We start from the raw sequence: 9,106 nt of genomic DNA, 5'->3' as shown, positions 1-9,106 counted from the left end.
GCCCTTTCGCTCTTTAACTGAACTTTTAAAAATCTATACGTGATCGTGGTTTCACTGTCTCTTTGAATGACGACAAACTACTTTTTCAGGGCCACTTGGATTTTTAGATACTTGAGGGAATTGCTATATTCTTGCCTGACAGGGACATAGACCCAATGTTTAATCCGTTACCCAGTCACTGAGGAAAACTAAATATTCACACCCTGTTCTTCCGTTTTGTTGTCCTAATCATATTGAACTTAATTCAAAGCCTACTGATATCCGTGTGAGCCTTTCCACTGACTTGAATAAGATTTTGTATCTGGCCCATTTTTGAGCAACTTTGAGTATTTGCTGTGTGTCTAGAGCTGTTTGCTTCTATTGGGGACGTGGGTACTTATCCTGCAAATGCTTAAGGATTTAAATAACTCTACTCATATGGTCCAATTGACTTGAATGAGATGTCTCCTTAACTTTATCCAGGTGGGAGTAGTCTCACTGAAGTCAGTTGGACTACTTATGTGAGTAGTTACTTATGTGTGTAAGTATTCACAGGATTGGGGCCTTAAGGTCTGAGCCTGTTCCCACTGAAGTAAATGTAAAGGCTCCCTTCAGTGGGAGTTGGAATTGGGCCCTTTAAAAAAGAAAACACAAATTGGACATGCTGGCTGCCTCTGAGGAGATGAAATAAGCTGTGTTTTGCTATATTCGGAAGGACCCAACCAGGGACAGAAAGTTTGAAAGAACTGGCATTGCAGAGCTGCAAGGAAGGAAATCCATAATATTTCAGGGAGGCAGGGAGCATGTTTTACCCTTTCTTTTGCTGTAATATCTTTATTGCAAAGTCTCATATTCTATTCAAGCACATTTCCTGCCTTGCAGCGCTTCAGTACCTCCTGTCTCGCTCTGTAGGGAGGATAGAATGCTGTTGGAGAGAACTATCATTTCTACGGCACCCGGCTGTGATGTGATGAAGTGTTGGCAAGTTTTGTATAATTTTATTGGATGTGTAGCCACCGCTAGAGGTGAGTGAGTGTCTGTTGGTGGGATTCTTACAGCTGTCTGTCTGGCACCAGTATCCATTGTTTTCTTCTATCCCTAGCCTTCAGAATGCACTTGCAGATACAGACAGTTGTTTTCTAGATGCAAACTGAATGTATCCTATTTTATTGCTCTGCTTTATAAAAATGCCTTCCTTGGAGGGATGCTAGACATAGAAGTGTTTTTATTAAACTTACTGCTGACCCCATAAAGTGGATGATCTGCAAATATGTGTCAAACAAATATTTTCAAACTGAAGAAAGCAGCACTTTTTTTTTTTAAATTTGCCTTGGGGACATTGCCCATTTTATTTATGCCGATTAAAAATGTTAAGGTATCCTAGCACTCCAGATCTTGGTGCCTATTGCTTGATAGCTCCCTCTTAAAATTTAATAAGTTATGCTGCCTGAAATAAGTAGCAAATCTCACGCTTTTCAACTATGAGAAGACGACTCAACAGATTCTAAACAAAATAGAAAGGAGGAGAGAGACGTGTATCAGAATGGCTGCTGGGTTTTGATACCTTTTGAAAGATGGACTTGCTGCTTAGCTATCGATTCAGTCCTGGAAGGTGCTACGTTTCTTTGAGGTGTCAACTGCCTTCCGCTCGGTAACTCGTAGGAGGTCCTTAAACCTTACAGGGTTGGCCCATGTATTACGTCAAACCAAAACGACACAGAAAAGCAAAACACCTTGGTACCAGACACACAATGTTGTATGTCCAGCTGTGAAGTTCACACCACCACATGTCACAATGCAGGCCAGAGACTGCTGCAACCACAAAGAAATGGCTTTGTGCTCTTTTGACTGATGTGGCATAGGAGAGGATATAGCAGCCCAAATATAGCTACCAGCATTTTGGTAATCATCGGTTGTTTGGAAGGAAAGTGCTATAGGGGGTTTAATCATGTGGGTTCTCCATTCGCGTTTTGGATTCTAGATTGTGAGAGGTGGCATCTATGGTTGGCCAAGCTTTTAGTCAAAACAAAAGCTTAATTTCTTTTAATACAGACTAAGCATCCAGGCCTTGTGGTGTGATGAAGTACTGTCCTTTTGACATTGGAAGCGCACATGAGCAACATCTTGCAACTTGTATGAACATAAACCAAATTCCTGGCCTAAAATACCAAAATCTGACTGATTCAGTCATTCTCAACGTTGGCCTTGATAGGTCGAAAGTCAGTAAATACTGATCTGAGGCAGCAGGGCCGGCTTTAGGAAGTGTGGGGCCCAATTCGAACAGTTTCGACGGGGCCCCGGCAGGGATCACTATTTAAAAAAAAAAAGTAAAAAAAAAACACATGGAGCTTGTACTCACCAGGCGGTGCTCCGAGTCTTCGGCGGCGGGTCCTTCACTCGCTCCAGATCTTTGGTGGCACTGAAGGACCTGCCGCTGAAGTGCCGCCGAAGACCCGAAGCGCCGCCAGGTGAGTAAAAATTAAAAAGGCGCCTCTAGCTAGGGAAGAGATTCTCACTGGGTGCAGGGCTCTCTTCGGCGCGGGGCCCGATTCGGGGGAATTGGTGGAATTGGCCTAAAGCCGGCCCTGTGAGGCAGGAGTTGTCTGCTGGGTAATTGAACTTTTCTACTGAAGGTGTAGGAATGGCTCTCTCAGTAATGCCATTCTGCCTACTGGTCATGGGGCTTAGATATTGCTGTCTTGGCCTGCAGTTGCCACTTTTTTCCAAAGAGTCTTGTGAGTATTTTTTGTTCTGCTCTAAGTATTCCTGAACATAATATGAATCAGCAGCTGTTTTATCTAAGGGAAGCTGTGGCAGGTGTGACCCAGAGGAAGTAGTGTATGTAGGACAAAGCTGGTATCAAGTAAAATGGAGTCAACAGTGCAGTTGGCCTATTAAAACGTTTTGCGCTCGAAGTATAAGGATTGTTAACAGCACCATTGCTAGCCAGCTTAAAGAACAATTTGTCTTGAATCGCTTCTTGTTTATTCCGGGGGGGCCTGGCTGCAAGTGCAGAAGATGAAGCAAGTTGATGCAGAGCTGCATCTTTCATAATGATGGAGAGACTCTGGTTTCTTACTCATTTTTATTAATGTAGAACGGGGGTGGTGAAACACTGCCGAAGAATGCAAAGCACTGTACGTACCGGTAACCTACGTGTCTGAGGTTGTAAAGTTATGATTGGCTTCTGACTAGGGCCTTTCATCCAAATGAAAAGTATTTGCTAACCCTGTTTAATAGGAAGAGAGAACAAACAATTTGCTTATTGTTACCTTTTCCTGTTTGTTGTTCTCTTTAGTACAGCTGCACACTTCTGTGCACAGCTGGCTCTTGTGCCCTTTCAGAGTGATTTGTCACAGAAAATAAAAGTACTTGCCAACCTGGCTTTAACAAAAAAATCCATTAATATCCTTTGGCCTTTATATGCATCAAAGTGACAGTCCTACACTACCCCAGTAAGAGAAATCTGGCACAAACGGGGAGAAAAGTCTGTGCTGCTGCAGGCTGCCGGCCAAAACGTTTTGTGCAGGCCAGCAGTGACGACAGTTTCCATAGGCAGAGGGTCTGCTCTGACAAACCAGCATCCAGCCACCCACTTGAATTAACACCCAGGCCTCTTCCTCTTGTCCCTTCCCACCGACTTGGACAGCTACCGCTTTCTGATTGATTTTTTGTTTTTAATAGTCTCTCTTGTGTGCCAAGTTGTATTTAAACTGTCTGAGACAGTGTCCTTGGAACTTGCATTTTTAGCTACTTCCCTGTTAACCCATCCATTTATATTCAACGGCCTCTGGCTAGTCCAGTGTATTTTGTGTTCTTTCTAACTGGCTGAGTGTTCTTTGTGGGGCACAGCCTGTGTTTTGCATAGCATCAACCACACTGTTGGCAGCTAACAAACGTCCTAGGAATTGCTGGACTGGATCAGACCCACAATCCCATCTAGTCCAGTATCCTGTCTCTGACAATGGCCAGGATCTGATGCTTCATAGTGTGGTGCAAGAATCTTACAGCAGGCAGATGTGGAATTATCTGGCCTTCACACTAGGGCTCCTACTGATCTGTAGTAGTTAGAGATTTGGCTTCAGACCTGAAACCCAAGGTCACTTCCGTAACTGTTGTTAATAATTATGGTAACTGGATAGTCTTGATGTCATGTAAATATCCACTCCCTTTATCAACCTTACTAATATCTTGGCCTCAATCCCTTCCTGTGCCCATGAGTTCCACAAGTTAATTACACATCATGTGAAAAATTATTCCTTTTAAAAGCTCCTATACACAGGTTCTTTGATAAAATGCCTGTGACCAAGTGCTTTTGCCTTTCACAGCGTGCTCTAAAATGCTCCAATATACTGTGTGGAGACAAAAACTTGGCCCTAGCTTTATTAATAAAGTTTAGCTGAAGCCTTATCCCCAAGCTGCTCTTACCTCAGGACCGCTCAGCCCACATCCTCGATCCTCTCCAGCCACTTCATCTCCCTTCCATGTAGGTGGTGTTATGAGTCACCTGCTTAATGCCTTCCCAGCAGGTTCAGTAACTGTTCAGAAGGTGGCGTGTTCCAGGTAAACCCTGCATAACTGTTACATTTACAGAGTTCACTAATGTGATCTGAGAATATAACGTTCCACCACGTGACTTCCCTGGCTGCTGGCATGTGACCTAATTACTGCAAGGGGCGTGACTGGCTTGATTGAAAATATTTAGTTGCTGTGTCCCGCTTCTGAGTTTAAAAGCAAACCAAGCCAAATCCATAGGGGATTGATAATGGACACACACCCTTTCACTGCCAGGCTAATGATTACAAATTATCTACTTGGTCCAAATATATAACTAGTCTTGGCCTATACAGTATAAGAAATGAATCTCCAGGCCATGTTCTAGTGGGCTGGTGTCCCTGTCACAGAAAAGGCCTCATTGGCATCTTTATAGCTTTACTAGAAAGGAAATGAACTAGGTGACCCCAGCCTCTGATATTTGTATGTCTCTGCAACTCAATGTTAGAATGAAAAACGTTTGGAAGGACAGTCTGCCCATGCTATTGTGTGAATAAATAGAAGACCTCAGTTTTCCCTCCATCCAATTGTCTCTCAAAAGTATTAAACTAGGAGCGAAGAGGTGCACGTGTAAACAAATTCTTTTCCAAGACACAGAAAACAGGACCATTTGGATATAACCCATCTCTACCCCAACAATCCTTTTTACACATATGAACTTTTAAAATTTTGTTTCAGATCGTTATGGACAGAGAAAAGGATCCCATAGTTATCGTGAATGCTAGAATATTCTTGCAGGAGAAAACACTATGTAAAATTGCTGAGTTAGATGGCTTGAACTACGGTCCTTGTTACAGATACTCCAGAGTGAAAAGCCAGTTTGTTGATTGCTCCAGGAAAAAGAGGATGATGATTAGGTAAATAATGTTCCCCCTTCCCCCGGTAATGTATATACAGGCCTAGGAGTGATTTATCAACTAACCAATGGATAATACTCCTGAATTAGTGCTTGGGTTTGACTGCTGGTGTGTACTGTGTCCGTGTAAAAGGTAACTATGAGGCAAGGTATTTTCAAGACCTTTTAAAGCTTGGAGCCTCTGGTGAATTTTTCACAATATACAGAAGTTGAACAAGCTGTTCAGAAATCCGTCACATCTTTTATTTACTCATGTATCAGAAGCTGTTTTAAATAGAAGGGATCAGCAACAGGACATTGAGTTCTCTAAATTAGAGGTAAACTCTTTTATCTCTCTATCTCTAAAGAGGAAATCCGTATATGCAGGGATCCAACATTGCTTTCTACTGTCTAATCATTTTCTTGAATCATTTCCCTAAACCCACTCTCAGTCTCGCTTTACTGGATTCATTTTGTAATCAAACCTTTTCAGAATGCAGTTTAAAATTTATATGCATACCGTAACTCTCTGGTGGTTCCTCAGATTTGGATAAGCAAGGAACTTCTATTGTCAGTGTGACAGGCTATAAATGTGGATTTATATCAGTTTATATAGTCATGTTGTAGGGTAATGGATGAAACTAACAGGTAGAAATATTGGGTCCGGTTCTATTTTCAATGTTCCAGGGAGAAGGAGCCACTCTACAGGGGGAAAAACAAACAAACCCAATTTAAAACCATACAAATGTTTTTATTATAGAATCATGTTAATGTAGGGCTGGATGAACCCCGGCAGGTATTTGTCCAACCTGTTCTTTAAAACCTCTAATGAGCGGGTTGTGGAACCTCCCTTGGAAGCCTATGCCAGAGCTTAACTCCCCTTATAGTTACAAAGTGGTTTCCGCCCCCCCCCAATCTCTAATTTAAATCTTCCTTGCTGCAGACTAAGGTCCTTAGGACTTGTCCTGCTGCCAGTAGACATGGAGAACAATTCATTACCATCCTCTTTATACATGGCCGGTGCAAGGATGTTTCGTGCCCTAGGCGAAACTTCCACCTGGCGCCCCCCCTTGCAGCAGCTCTCCGCCCTGAGGCACCCCCCCACCTCAGCTCACCCCTGCTCCGTCTCCACCCCAAGCACGCCATCGCTGCTTCACTTCTCCCACCTCCCAGGCTTGAGGCACCAATCAGCTTAGGCGCCGCAAGCCTGGGAGGCGGGAGAAGTGAAGCGGCCACGGCGTGCTCGGGGAGGAGGCGGGGCAGGGGTGAGCTGGGGTGGGGAGTTCCCCTGCGTGCTGCCCCCCCACCCTTACTTGCTGCAGGCGGCCCTCCCCGCGCTCCCCTGCCCCAGCTCCCTCCGCCTAAATGCCGGCGGCGACTGGGGCGGCCGAAAATCCGGCCACCGCAGTAGCTGCCGAAGAAAATGGCGTCCCACAAATCCTAACTCCCTAAATGGTTGCACTGGCCCTGTCTTTATAACAGCCCTTAACAATATTGGCAGACTGTTATCTGGTCCACTCCTCAGTTGTCTTTTCTCAGACTAAACTTGTCCAGGATTTTTAATCTTTCCTTGTTGGTCAGGTTTTCTAAACCCTCTACCTTTTTTTGTTGCTCTCCTCTATACTCTCTCCAGTTTGTGCACATATTTCCTAGTGTGTGGCGCCCAGACCTGGCCACAGCACTGCAGCTGAGCCCTCACCATTGCAGAGTAGAGCAGGACAATTACCTCCCGTGTCTTCCGTATAATGCTCCTGTTAATACCCTCCTGTGCAGGGCTTAAATGCAGCCAGAGCTGGCTGGAGCGGAGCTCTGGTAAACATTTTCAACCCCCGTGGAGTTTTGTGTGTGTGTGTGTGGGGGGGGGGGGTAATGGGTGGCTCTGGGAAATACTCTGAGAATTTAAGCCCTGCTCCTGTGCCAGTTCTTGGGGCACCTGGGACTGACAGTCACCTCATTACCCACTGCCTCTAGGGAGAGAGGGAATCTTTCTTGTGGTAGGTGGGCATCAGCTCCCTGACCCACCAGACTTTCAGCCCCTCAAGCACTCACAGCCCCATCTTGGCCTTACAGAATAACAATAGGTGCCTCCCAATCCCCGTGTCCCTTTGGATCATTCCCCTGTGAACTCTAGCCCCTCACACTGGTTATTCACAAAATTCCACAGCCTCGGCACCCAACGGTGCGGTATGTATCCCAGTTTTACCTTAACCCGCCACTCCTGTAAACCACGCAGCACTTATAATAAAACAAAGAAGGCTTAAATAATCGAGAATAAAGATTTAACTAGAAATGAGTGTGGTGGAAACAACTGGTTACAAAGCAAAACAAAATCACAAAATACAAACCTGGGTCTACACTTATCAATAGTTACCTTTCCTACCTAATAAAATAAATTTCCCCCACCCTCTCCGAAGTTCACTCTGTTGCAGAGTTGGCTGGTTTCTCAAGAACCAAGGTCCAAACATTTGTGAAAGCAGGGTTTTCCTCAGTGAATGGGAATACAGTGTTTCTCCCTCCTCTGTGTTATGCTGAGAGCAGCTTTTTGTTTCAATGTACAGGCAGGGCCAAGCCTTGTCTTCTTGTAAAGTTGCTTAATTATCATTAAGTGATTTTGATTATCGTTGCCTCTGGTTTCCTAGTCAAAGTCTTAGTGTTGTATAAGGCTAAACAAATTGAGCTTTGCACTACATCACCAGCCAAATAGAGAAGGGGTGACAACTGCTCCGTGCCTGAATGGGCAGTCACCGAAACACGTTATCTCCTGGTGACTAACTTCTACTCCAAGTCCATGAAGCAGACTTTCAACATAAATACATCACTCCTTAAATATTACCTGTACATACATCTTGCAATGATTATGAATCTTGACAAGTTATGAACTTTCTGTATATACCGTACACTTTAGTCTTTATGGATAAATATCCTGTTAAGTGGTGTATGGTGTAGTGAGTTTGTCAGGTCTGTGTTGAGAGCTTTTTGCAAAGACCAGGGGACCTTTTGCCAAGGGGTCTATGTCACAACACCCCAGAATGATGATGGCCTTTTACCCAACTGCATCCCATTGTTGACTCGTATTCAATTTGTGATCTGCCATAAGCACTAGATCCTTTCCAGCAGTGTTAATGCCTAGCCATCTATCCCCCATTTTGTAATTGTGCGTCTGATTTTTCCTTCCTAAGTGTAGTACTTTGCATTTATATTTATTGAATTTCATCTTGTTGATTTCAGACCAATCCTCCAATTTGTTAAGGCCATTTTGGAGTCTAATCGTGTCTGTCAAAATGATTGCAATCCCTGCCATCTTGGTGTAATTTGCAGATTTTATAAGCATAATCTTCACTCCATCATCTGAGTAATGAAAATATTGAATATTACTAGACCAATATGGGACCCATTAGATATGTTCTTCGAGTTTGACTGAACCTTTGAGTACGGTCTTTCAAACTGTTGTGCACCCACCTTACAATAATTTCAAGGAGACCACATTTCCCTAGTTGGCTTATGAAAGTCCCAAATGACATTATGTCAAAAGCATTACTAAAATCAAGATATCACATCTGTTGCTTCTCCCCCACCCACTAGATCAGTAACCCTGTCAAAGGAGGAAATTAGGTTGGTTTGACATCATTTGTTCTTGACAAATCCATTTTGGCCATTACTTATCATCCTTACATCCTGCTTACAAACTGATTTCTTAATAATTTGTTCCAGTGTATTTCCAAGTATCAAAGTTAGGCT

At 43.7% G+C, this 9,106-nt stretch overlaps 1 protein-coding gene across 1 annotated transcript in view; it reads left to right on the top strand.

Moving 5' to 3' along the window:
• Positions 1–5,369: 5,369 nt before the first annotated feature.
• Positions 5,370–9,106, top strand: part of CEP170B (centrosomal protein 170B) — a 143,911-nt gene continuing 140,174 nt past the window's right edge. The window contains exon 1 of the mRNA XM_039536697.1: positions 5,370–5,390. The gene's annotated coding sequence lies outside the window, so the exon portion shown is untranslated. The remainder of the gene's footprint in view (positions 5,391–9,106) is intronic.

This window comes from Mauremys reevesii, linkage group 4, assembly GCF_016161935.1.
Source record: "Mauremys reevesii isolate NIE-2019 linkage group 4, ASM1616193v1, whole genome shotgun sequence".
In the NCBI taxonomy this organism is placed as follows: domain Eukaryota; kingdom Metazoa; phylum Chordata; order Testudines; family Geoemydidae; genus Mauremys; species Mauremys reevesii.
This window is presented reverse-complemented; position numbering and strand designations above follow the sequence as displayed.